We start from the raw sequence: 11,803 nt of genomic DNA, 5'->3' as shown, positions 1-11,803 counted from the left end.
CTGTTGAAATGTGCTTTATTTACATACAGTTATAAAAAGGGGTTACTCCTACGAAAGACGTCTAAGAACCCAGATCCAAAGATTTACTTGTAGCCAGAGCAGTTTTCCATGCACGTGCAATCTTCAGTCGAGTAAATAGCAGGCACCGCGCTACTGATACACGCAATGTAATACCAAATTTTAGCTTAATCGAGTAAATTCAAGGCTGGCGAGAACGATAGGCTAGTCAAACTTCATATACTATGCTCAAGAATTTTGAATTGCTGTTAAATAATAAACAGGTGGTCTCACGTAAATTGCTTTTTTTTTTCGTATGCAATCTCATTTTGATTGCTTCATACGTTACTTTCGTTCATATCCCTTCCCCTTTCATCTCATGCATCATTCGTACACATAGTATGTGCAGAATCTCAGCTCTTATAGCGCTTTTATTTCAATGCAAACAGACCATTTGTACGTGCATGTTGTGTGCGCAGCATTATGCAATAAACTTGCTGCATATTTTGCTGAACGCCTGTTTCATTCAACTGCAGTTGCAAATTTGATTAAATCGATTTAGATACGTCTGAGAGCAGCTCAAACGATTCTCAGCAAGGAGCAACACTTTTCAAAGCAAACATACCATGGGTCGAATGTTGCAAACGTACGCTATATGGTGCAACGCAGCTTTATTATCACAATGGTGTTGCTGGGAACTTACAACGCAATGGACATTTGCACAGGATGCAATCTTCTATATGAAATGTGGCGGAGAACAGAGTGAGACCGTGTTTTTAGGTTTTTAGCACATTTCCTTTATTGTGTCGCTATTGCGTAACACATATAATCATAAAGTAAATGACGGCGAATAACAATGGTAGCGAAGGTAACAAACGAACCAAGTGTTAAAGGTACTGTAAAGCAGTAGACAAGCATGATATGCCTGTGATGTGACTAGAGACTTTGTTGCTCCTAAATACCATATGCGACCTAAATACCATACGACCGACAACGCACTATAAATATTTTTAATTTGCCATGAAAGATGCGGCTAGTGGAGCGGTGCGACGCCTGGTGGCAAACAACCCCCTGTACAGCGGGCAACACTGAGAATTGGTATTACACACTATTACATCGGAACTTCGTTATTTTAGTAACCATATTATTAGTTTTCCTGTTTACCTATGCATTCTGAAACCCCTGTTAACAGTTTAACCTGTTAACCCCTGTTTTTGCGAAGTAAACCAGCGCTGGCCGCTGTTCGATGGAGGCTCTCCCTACTTCACTGCTGCGCCTGCGCGCTCCTTCTGTTCGCGGTCTCTTTCGAACGAACGAACTCTCTCTGTGAACCTCTGTGAACAAACAAGTCCCGACGCTGTCTGGCTTCTTGAACGTCTGACACATTTTTTTCAACGGCTCAGCATTTCATTTCAGTTCGCTTATCCGTTTATCCTCAGATGTGGATCGTTGTGTGGATGGCAGGCGCGGATTTTATGGTGGATTGTGGTGGATTGTTATGTCGGGCCCAGTGTTATACGCATGCAATGTGGTTGCCGCCGTATGTGTCAGGAGTACGTATTCATTTCGAATACTTAGTACAATGTTGCCCGTAATCTTTAAATGTAATTTTCTAATTAATTCACCGTCGATTGGAATGAAACTTGCGCAGTTTTTGTCCTGGTGGCTTGGGCTATCGAATAGCCACACTAAATGCCATTTGATCGGTGCTGCTTTACAGTACCTTTAAGTTCTAAATAACAATGAGAAGTGCATGGGGTAATTAATTAGAATGGCGATCCTGCTGCTGTTACTCGGCCCCCTCTTCAGCATAAACATCCTGAACATCCCTTATACCAAAAATATTATTATCTGATCACAGGAGTGATTAGAAGCACATTTACAAAAAGTCACTTTACGTGACTTGACGAGGTATCTTCATTAACAAATGTAGACATTTTTTGTTTACTTTCCCCTAGCACTTTTAGAGATAGTTTATCTCCTAATAACTGTTTATCTGTTGCCACCAGGGAGCGCGTTGTCTTGTGCGATGGCTACTGCTGTGGCTCACTTCTTGTTTATGACTTCAGTTACGGATTCTACACTGATGAATTAAAGTTGAATATACAGGGTGTTTAAAATTAAGCTTTCACGAGCGCATCGAAAACACAGCGATGACAGGAAACCGGATGATAACTTTACGCTACTTGTGTAAGAAACAGGTGTTGTTAATTATGTAGCACCTGTTTCTTACTCATGAAACAGAAAAATAGCACCAGTTTTCTTTTGTTCGCCTATTTATAAGGTGCTAGTGAGAGCTTAATTTTGAACACCTTGTAGTGTTTTGATATGTCAACAGAAACACCCAGTTTGGCATAACATTCTGTGTTTCAATGAACCAAGATAAAACACGACACACACCCGCACTAAACTAACACTATCAGCTCACGTCACGCTCACACACACACACACACACACACACACACACACACACACACACACACACACACACACACACACACACCACACAAAAGCGCAGCCGCGCTCAAGCAAGCTTTATTGACCTTCAACTTGACCTGACATTCAGCCGAGGAAGTTCTGTAGCCGACCTCAGAGTACAATACCCTTGCGATCGTCTCAGACCGCTAAACTTCCTTTGAGCTAACGCCGTACGGTTGCGAATTGCCGGAGGCAGTTCCTCTCCGAATGCATGGCAATGCACACAGCTATCTTTTTCACGCAACGTGTTCCGACGGGTATTATGCTGGCGGGTTTCCTTCCTGCCGGTGGTCGTTAGCGGAAACGGGCCACACGGCCACCGGGTCACGCCTGTTGCCGACAGGTACGCCAAGAAGGCCTTTGGCTGAGGAAAGGATGCCCTATCTTTATACGTACCGTTGCTTGAAACACTGTTGGACTTTGCAACAGAAGATCTGTGCGTGTTCAGATACGCAGCGCCCCGAGTGAGGTCATTTTTGGCAGAGCGGCGGCTCTCTTATGGAAACGATGGGACTTGCGCAACGACATTGGCTTTGCGATGTGTCGTATGCAACGGCATATACTATGATAGGAATGGGAGTTCGTGAATCGTTTAAAGGTGGAAGATTGTTGACTTTGATTGTCGGATTTCTGTCGTGTTAAGATAACATGTCCGACCATGGTAGATGCATTAGCACACATTGTCTGGAACCGCTCCTTATAGGCCTAATCGTGGAAACGTGGATGACGTGGAAGATTGAAAATCGTATGTGACGCGTGGCCAGAAGATTCCCGGTCCGCTCTCCTACCGACCCTCCCTGCACTATATGTATATACAAGCCGTCACTGCATCTTCGTGCTGGCGTGTGCAAGGCAGGAAGTTGTTATACAGATGTTCGTAGGAAAAAAAAAAATATCGAGTGGGACGAAGCTGCAAAGGAACAGCGTGATGATTTATAGAGGACGATCGTGTGTACGGCATACATATTCGCATATCCAAGGGTCTGGGGGGAATCAAATTATTTTGTCAGGAAAAGTCAGCCAGAAAGGACGGCTTGCTAGGTCTTGGTAAATAATTCTTTAGTGGGTATTGAAGTTCCTGGGGTAGTCAGAGTCAGACGATGTGGGGGTCAGAGGTGTTCCGTCGTCCCACCCACAACCACAACAACTGCATGAATGACGATGGGATGAGGGGATTCCCCCCCCCCCCGACGATGTCACAGGCATCAAATTAGCATAATTTCGCTCTTTAACCAACCAACATTGTATATGAGTATTAAATGGATACTAAACATAAATAAATAAATGGCATTGGAGCTGTAATATTTGGCAGCTTTTCACAGGAAGGGGTGGGTGTCACTCACAACGTGGTAAGACCCTCACCAGGGAGTGCCTTTGACAGCGCATAGACGGAAAACCTTTAAAAAAAATCGGTTCAACTGCTTTGCAGCTGTGCGTTCTCTAGAGTAATAACCGGAACGGAAATTTGCGCTTGGAAACGCTTGAGAAAAAAGAAAAAGAAATATTTGTAAGGATTTGTATTTTTGTAGTATATTTTTAGAACTGATCAATCTGCCGATCGCTCTCAAATATTTGGAGTTGTTTGACAAGGTGTGTTGGCGACAACCCTTTACAAGATAAAAAAAAAAAATTCTATAGATAATCTGAAATCCGAAAAAATTGAACTCACTTGGTACACGGGCTATCTCTTCATCTATCTCTTCAAGGACGAAAGGTAATTGACATTACTGGTACTTAACAGATTTATGTAAGCCAAGTTAATCTATAAATGCGAGGGAAAGATAACACGATCACACGTAAAGCAAAGAGCAAGGGTTGCAACATGAGAGAACTGATGTTCTGAAGCTGGAACAACATAGAAAGGACAAATACATACAAAGCCAGATGATGTGGGTTCGAGTCCTACAGCTGGCTAACCTTTTCAGTGACTTTCATCTTTCATTTTCAAGGGTTCCAACTTTGCATGCCTGTGTGTGTGTGGGGGGGGGGGGCGCATAAAATCACACGAGGATGTTGTGCGGAGATTCAGAACAATAAATAAATAACAATAAGGAGGGTACCCACTCCAGGTACTGCCTATTAACAACTACTCTGCTTCGCGACTCACAACGCCGCTAAAGGTATGTTCCAAAAGCGGCGTTGCGTCAAGACAACTGCGGGGGGATTCCCTTCGTAAAAGGTGAGTGGCCCCGTCAGATGCACAACCGAGCGTGCACGCAAGCCGAGCGAGAGGCAAGAATGCAGTCTCGGGGGAAGGGGAATTCATCTCTTCCTTCCTGCTGGGCGACCCGCTTTCCGCTCCAGAGTAGGCCACTCGAGGCCAAGGTCAGGGAACCCACGATCATACTCTGCGCAACTTCGTTGTGTCCTGGGAAGGAACAACAATTAAATGATAAATGATGGTGTCATGGGGTGTTTCGCCGCCTAGGCTGTGGGACCCTACCCCAGTGCATGCGGGGAGTCGCGAGGCAAGGTGCACCCACCGTGCTTCATATATCTAACTGTATGCAATACAATAGAATAGAATTTGAAAGACAAAAATGGAAACGTAGGTCGCACTGGTGCGACCAACTGTGCCATGACGCTTCATGTGTGAAAGCAAAGAGCGATTTAAAATATTACTTCAGCACGTATGTCCTTCAGGTTGTTCGCCAGGGCACACAGCGCAGGTTGTTGGTGCTGCCTTCGCCAGCTCCCCAGTACCTTCTCAACACTAAAAAGGTCGGTTGTCAAGTTTAGCAAGGGCGTTCATCAGTGTTCGCCGACGAGAGTCGAAGCGTCGGCAGGTGACCAGCGCGTGCTCCGTGTTCTCCACGGTTCCGCAAGTTGAACAGTTCGGCGACCCAACGACACCTATCTTATGAAGGAATGCTGCTGCGAGCGGGACGTTGAGTCGCAGGCGATGGATGACGGACTCTTACGGCCTTAGCATCTTCGATGGGAGGCAGTATAGATGCAGTAAGGTCGATTCGCGCCAGGAACGAGTGATTCATGACGTCGCCTGTCTACATTGTCGTAGATAGGCGATTTGGCTACGTTTAGGGAGGTGAGCAAGTACTTTGCGTCAGATTGCGTGACGTAGATTTTATGAGTAGTTCTGTTATGGTGAGCAATTCGAGATGGTCCGTCTTCTCATTTCCACTGATGCCGTTGTGCTCTGGGATCCACTGGAGGATGATGTTGTGACCTTTTCTTGCTGCAGAGTTGTATGCTGCGATAACACTGTAGACGACCGGCTCAAGTGAGAATTTCGTCGAACATTGCATTGGCTTTGAGGCCAGAATTTGAGTCAGAGAAAATAACCCATGAAATCGGGGTTTCTTTTGACGCCATGTGTACTAGAGCCTCCTCGTATGTATGTGTATCTAATAGACATTGTTGATTGGACAACCGTTTGACTTTTTGCCACTTTCTCGACCCTTTAAATAACCAATAAGTTCGGCATCAGATCCCTGAATCATTAATGTTCGAAACACCTTATGCCAAAACGTTCCGAGTATAGTAGTATAATGAAATCATGTGTTCTTCTTTCTCAAGTAATTTCGACTTGCTTCATTTTTTACGGCTATGCAAATAAGTAAACTGTATAGTGGTAATGTCAGGGGTAGATATTTTATGAGCTGTCATGAGCTATCGATGTATCACAACCGTTCTCTTTTCTTTCTTCCTTGTTTCTTTTCTTTTTTTCTTTTTTCGGTGCTGTTTTGAGTGGTCGAGACGTTTAATCCTCGAAAAGAGCTACACGGAAGAGCGCTTGCTAGTAACCCCCCGAAGCATTGTCGAATTTCGAAATGGGTGTCACACAAATTCATTCAGTCTTTTATAACGAATCTTGCTGCTCGTGCGCGACTGGAAGTATTTCAGACAGTCAATTAATTGGCTTCAAACCAGATCCATGAAGTTAATCGGCCTCGGTAACTCACCCGGTATCGTGCTGGCTTGCTCTATTCAAGATCATGGGTTCTGTCATAGGCCGTGTTAAATTTCGCAACGAAGGAACTGTTCGGCCCGAATGCCCCGAAAAGGCCCCCGAAAAAATGCCCCGAAAATCAACCGCAAACAACGTTCCTCTCATGTGCACAGTCACGTGACGAAAACAAAATGCCGATGACGTTGATCGGCACATTGTTGCCTGAATTTATCAGTTGCGGAGCGGACGGTGAGATCCTATTAAATTAAGTTTCCAAATGTTTTTCGATGTTTTCGAACAAAACCTTCCGGTGATATTCATTTCAGCCGAACGCAATTCCGCACGCACTTCCAGCTCAACTATGTTTTTGGTCCGAACGCCACCTTTAATCATTGATGCTGGAGTAAGAACCACGTTTAGTTGGTCTGACAATGAGCAGGTCTTGTCCTGGGCGCTGATTTGAAGCGCAGTGTCAGCTATCGGGTACGTTAAAGGGACTATGAAACGATCTTTTTCTTTGTTTCGTTCGAAAGAAGACATTTTTCTGAGTCTAGAACCGAAATTTTACTTTCGTCGCGCGAGCGGATTTCCCGGGAGCGAATTTAAACGGAGCGGCGAAGGGAGGACAGCTGGCGCCGCGCCGTGACGAGCTGCCGAGCGGAGACACAACGGGTAACTTGACGCGACCACGGCCGGCTCAGCAACACGTCATCGTGACGTGTTGCCGAGCCGAGGAATCCCGCCAGGAGCATGCGCCGTAGGATCCCGCGTATGCGTTCATCGGGAGTGGAAATCTCCATGACAGCAGCTTTCGCGCGATCGGCAGATTTCGGCAGTGGCGGCAGCCACAGCGCGAGCTCGGCATTACTTGCCATTGTGCAACACCGGTGACGTAACGGGGAACCGAAGAGCGGTCCGTACAGTTACACCATCGGCAGGGAAATATGCGCGGGAGAGGAGGAACGCGGAAGAGACATTTCCAGCGCGCGCTCCTCGCAGAGTGGAGCGATTTCGTCCGGAAAAATTTGTGGCATATTAGTTTCTCTGCGGGAAGAACAGTTTCCATCGAAAAAAAGTATGGGGGTTCGGGAAATTTCATAGTCCCTTTAATGTTGTCATGTCACGAAATACAACAATGCACTGCAAAAGCCAGTAATGCCATTTGATGAATTTCTATAGCGAAAAGCAGTATTTTTAAATTTTTGTAGGTACTTTGCAATGGAAACCCGTTGAAGGTCTTTTGGAATGAAATTTCAAAGTATTTGCTGTTAGCAAGAAAGTGAATTATTACTCATGCATAAAAACGCGTGCACTGAACTGATTAGCACTTTGCTTGCTCCACTCGTGTGTAGAATACAGTTTGGTACGTAAAAACATGCCCTAATTGACCTTGAACCAATCTCAAAGTAACTATACAGAAGCATTGTGATAGCGCAACGACAAACTCGCTGTGCCAGCCGCTGTGACGATAACTTCCATACCCTTTTTGCTGTGCAAAATGCAAATATTGTTCTGCTAACTTCCAAGACACAGCATTGGCAACCAGTTTTTTTTGTTAGTTGAGGATCAGAACGTATTCGATCAACCAGCACACAGTCACCATTAGCCGAGGGCAGCTCACCCCATCACTTGGCAGGAGGACGTGCCTTGTATGCAGCTGTAGTACGAGTAGTTTGACTGTGCTCGATCGCTTTGAACTTTTTCATCATTGAATCTCCTTCAGAACTTTGTGCGTGAACAACAGAAACCGATGTCGATCCCACCTGCATTGAGTAATTGAGGAGCGTGATGTGCCGATACGGGTAGACTTTTGCAGGGTAACACTCTGTATATCTCAACTCCATGTAAATATTTCCACGGGCAATACCAGTCGAAAACCACAGGCCATAGTGTTGGCCAAATGCGTTACCTATGATTTCGTCGTGATTTGCAGAGGAATCAGCTCCACCTCTATATATGGTGAGTGGTCGTGAAAATATATATATATCCCAGCGGCGCCGTGCAGAGGGATTTCGAACGCTATTTCCGATACAACTACACGTAGCTCGAAAGTTAGGTACAAGTTGCGTTGTCAGGAAAGAAGGCTCTCCAGGTATTTACCACTCAGGTTAAAGTGGACAACGAGACTTTCTGCGAAGTGTAACCGTTAGAAGGTGTAGAAGGGCGTAGGACGATTGCGAGAGGTGCCAGAAGCAGCTCCCGACACCTTGTTCTACGGGGCCGTTCCATGAATATTAGTTCCCTTGACAGCCTTGCGCCACATATACAAGATCAAAATTAAGGAACAGAATGCATACGCACTGTGCTCGTAGAGAAACAATAAAGCCGTGTCAAACGACAGAAGTGAGTTATGGGTCCATTTTTGCTGCTCAGTCACCGCTGCATTGCGCAGACACACATAGTAAAAATATGCAGAGACCTTGAACACGTACAAAAGCCCATTTTGCTTTTTTTTTTTTTTTTCTGGTGCATTCGAGGCGCTTGTGTAACGGGACAATCATCTTTTTATTCGAGATTGGTGGTCCGCGTATACGAAGGTTTGCAGCATTGCGGAGAAAACCTTGGCTTCGAAGCCACGCCTGGCTGATTTTCAGTACTTTCTGCAAACAATGGGCTTAATGGTACTGCCAAATGGGTGTGCCTAATTTCCTGGGTGCGCGCTTCCCCCCAGTAAGGTATTCGTTGTCATACATCTTAGTTGTAAGCGTAAGGTACAGGGCGAGTTCACTGCATCCTCGTTAGAGTCACACAATAAGGGACATCGAGATATCTCCGTTGATTATGATTTAGGACTAATTACCTGTATACTTTTCGACTAATCATTGGGATAACTGAAATGCATTATCATGGGTGGTCAAGCCTGAAATTCATATGTAAATGCTAAGTTGGACTACAAAGTATGGAGTTGGACTACAAAGTATTGAGCGCGTGGATTGGCCTGAAATGGTAGAAGTACTGTCGTTGTACCAGTTTGGGTAGGAAATTCTACCTTTTTTCCTCAGAGTGCTGATACTCAATGCAAGGATGAATGTAACTGTATGATGACTGAATACCTAAACTTATTTAATTAACTTAGTAACCAGAGGTTGCTAGAGACTTTGAGTAGAGAGGTTGAAGACTGGAGACGTAGAGATTTACGGCCACATGTTAGATAGCAGATAGCAGCTTTATAACCGACATATACTGCTAGGTCACGAGTAGTGGACGCGAATGGGGATTCTACAGGGTGTCCTAGAAAACGTGTCATTAAATTTATAATAAAAAAACTACGCCACCTAGAATGACACGGTCAACGGCATTTGTTCTTGCCACCTCCTGATGTGAATGTCACCGATAGCTTAAGTTTAATCACGTCATTTTTCACGAACTGAACTCGAAAATTTGCAAAGTAAAGGTGGCTTTTTTACCCCACCAATGTGAAGTGCGTGCCGAATTCACTCAAGTTCATGATAATTTACACATATATTGAAGAGTTATCCCATCGGAAAATGCATCCCTGCATATATGCCGTACTCTCAAACAGATTGCATTTTCTCACGCCAACATCATGTTTTTTGGCCGCATAAATATCCAAAATAATACGAAACATTTAGCATTGCGTAGAGGTGCTGAAGTACAGGTAAGTTCGATCATTACTTTCCAGCACTTTTCCTACGAAGCAAGACCGCATCTTTTAGAATAAGCACCTTGGTTCCTTGCCTTGTTTACAACAGTAATCATCAAAAATCGTCCAACTAGGGACATATTCCTGTACGGTCCTGGCACAGAAAGTGTCGCTGAAAATCGTCCGCTTCAGGGTACGGTTACGTAGGTACCACAGAGTCACTAAATGGGGCATAAACAGGATACTCTGCAGTCAGGGTACTGTATTTAGTGGGTCTTGATGCCCCTTAAACACCAGCAGGTGCCCTAAATGAGGCCCGGTCACTGTGCCATCTGGAGGGTCGAAGGCAAAGCGAACGGGTAACACAGTTTCTCCAGTGTCCGACAGGTGGCCGTAATATCGCAGTCAGATTCAGAAGTTTTCTAATGTAAAACCCCGAGACTAGGGAACACGAAAGGACAGACACAAACACGAAGTCTTTCCTTTCGTGTTCCCTAGTGTCGGGGTTTTACATTATGCATCATCTTCACCAGCTCGCTTGCTTCCTAGCCATTTTTTCATTGTCAAGATTTGTTTACGAAGGTACGGCTTCAAGAGTTTGTCAAAATTTGTTTACGAAAGTACGGCTTAGATGTATACGGTCTTGCAGTGCACTAAACTTGCACCACTGATCTCTATGTATAAAGGCTGGATCGCGCATGGGAGAGGGGCTCGTGGGGGAGAGGCGTGCCTTCGGGCCGCCATGTTGGTGGGCCCTAAAGTGCTGTGTGTTCCCATAGAAAACAATGGGAGGCAACGGAGATTGTGAGTATTTATTGCGCTGCAAGCATTGGTCGTTATTTGTCATCACACAATTTTGTAAGGTCCCAGTATACTGATGTATCCTAACAGTGTTTCACAGTTGTCCTGCCGTTCGATTCTTAATTACGTTATGTTTTGCATTCCGAAACTAGACCGTCACTGCAGTGCAATGCTGGGGATTGTACTACAGCACGTTTCCCAGGCAATATTTCAATAAGAAACGACTTGAGGTTAACAACAACCATGTATATAATATCCCGTACTGCGTTCTGGACAAAAATTGTTCCATAAAGAACGGTCCGGGAAAAGATATACTCGCATGGCAGAAAGAGATCGTTCTGCAGAATCACAGCCGTTGTTTTAGCCGTGTATGCGTTTAGTATGATTTATATCAAGCATCGCCTTAGAAAGAGTCTTTTAGTAAACGACAGCGGTGCTTTGCCTCGCAAATATGGACACACCGAAGCAGCCCAAATAATTACTTCACGCAATTAGATCACACTCGTTAGGACAGTTAATCAGGTAGTGATGTAAGCTTAATCAATTAAGTTACTTAGAAAGTGGTAGCACCTCCTTGAGACACAGGACTTATCTCTTTTTCAAGTACAGCCCTTCTATGTTTGTTTGCTTCTTCCTTTATTTGTTCTGATTATTTGCAGGCGCGGTTGTGCCAAACTGAATGTCCTTCTCCAGCACTCACATGCTTTTGTTGAATACAACTGCAGCGTGAGAAAAGCTGCTTGGGGACGGGGTCCTGCTATCCAGTGCTGACTTTGTCATGCTTGTTATGTGCAGCATGTTCCAAAAAATGTAGCTCCACGTATGGGCTTCAAATTGCACCAGGACGATTTGGAGCTTGAAACAGTTTTGATTTTGTCATTTTGGCCCTCGTGTACCCAGTCTGTGAAACGTAAACAAAAAAGTATAACACGATATGCTTTTATAATGAAGATCACTGATTATGAGTAAAGAGAATATACAAGTTCAAGTTTATTCAGTATTTTATATCATTC

The 11,803-nt window shown here is 44.6% G+C and overlaps 1 long non-coding RNA gene across 1 annotated transcript in view; it reads left to right on the top strand.

The window, feature by feature from the left end:
• LOC135395266 (uncharacterized) overlaps nt 1-11,803 on the top strand; it is a 174,064-nt gene that overhangs the window by 111,722 nt on the left and 50,539 nt on the right. The window lies entirely within an intron of this gene.

Source organism: Ornithodoros turicata, chromosome 5 (genome assembly GCF_037126465.1).
Source record: "Ornithodoros turicata isolate Travis chromosome 5, ASM3712646v1, whole genome shotgun sequence".
NCBI lineage: Eukaryota > Metazoa > Arthropoda > Arachnida > Ixodida > Argasidae > Ornithodoros > Ornithodoros turicata.
Note: the sequence above shows the minus strand (reverse complement) of the source record. Positions and strands in the feature narration are given on the sequence as shown.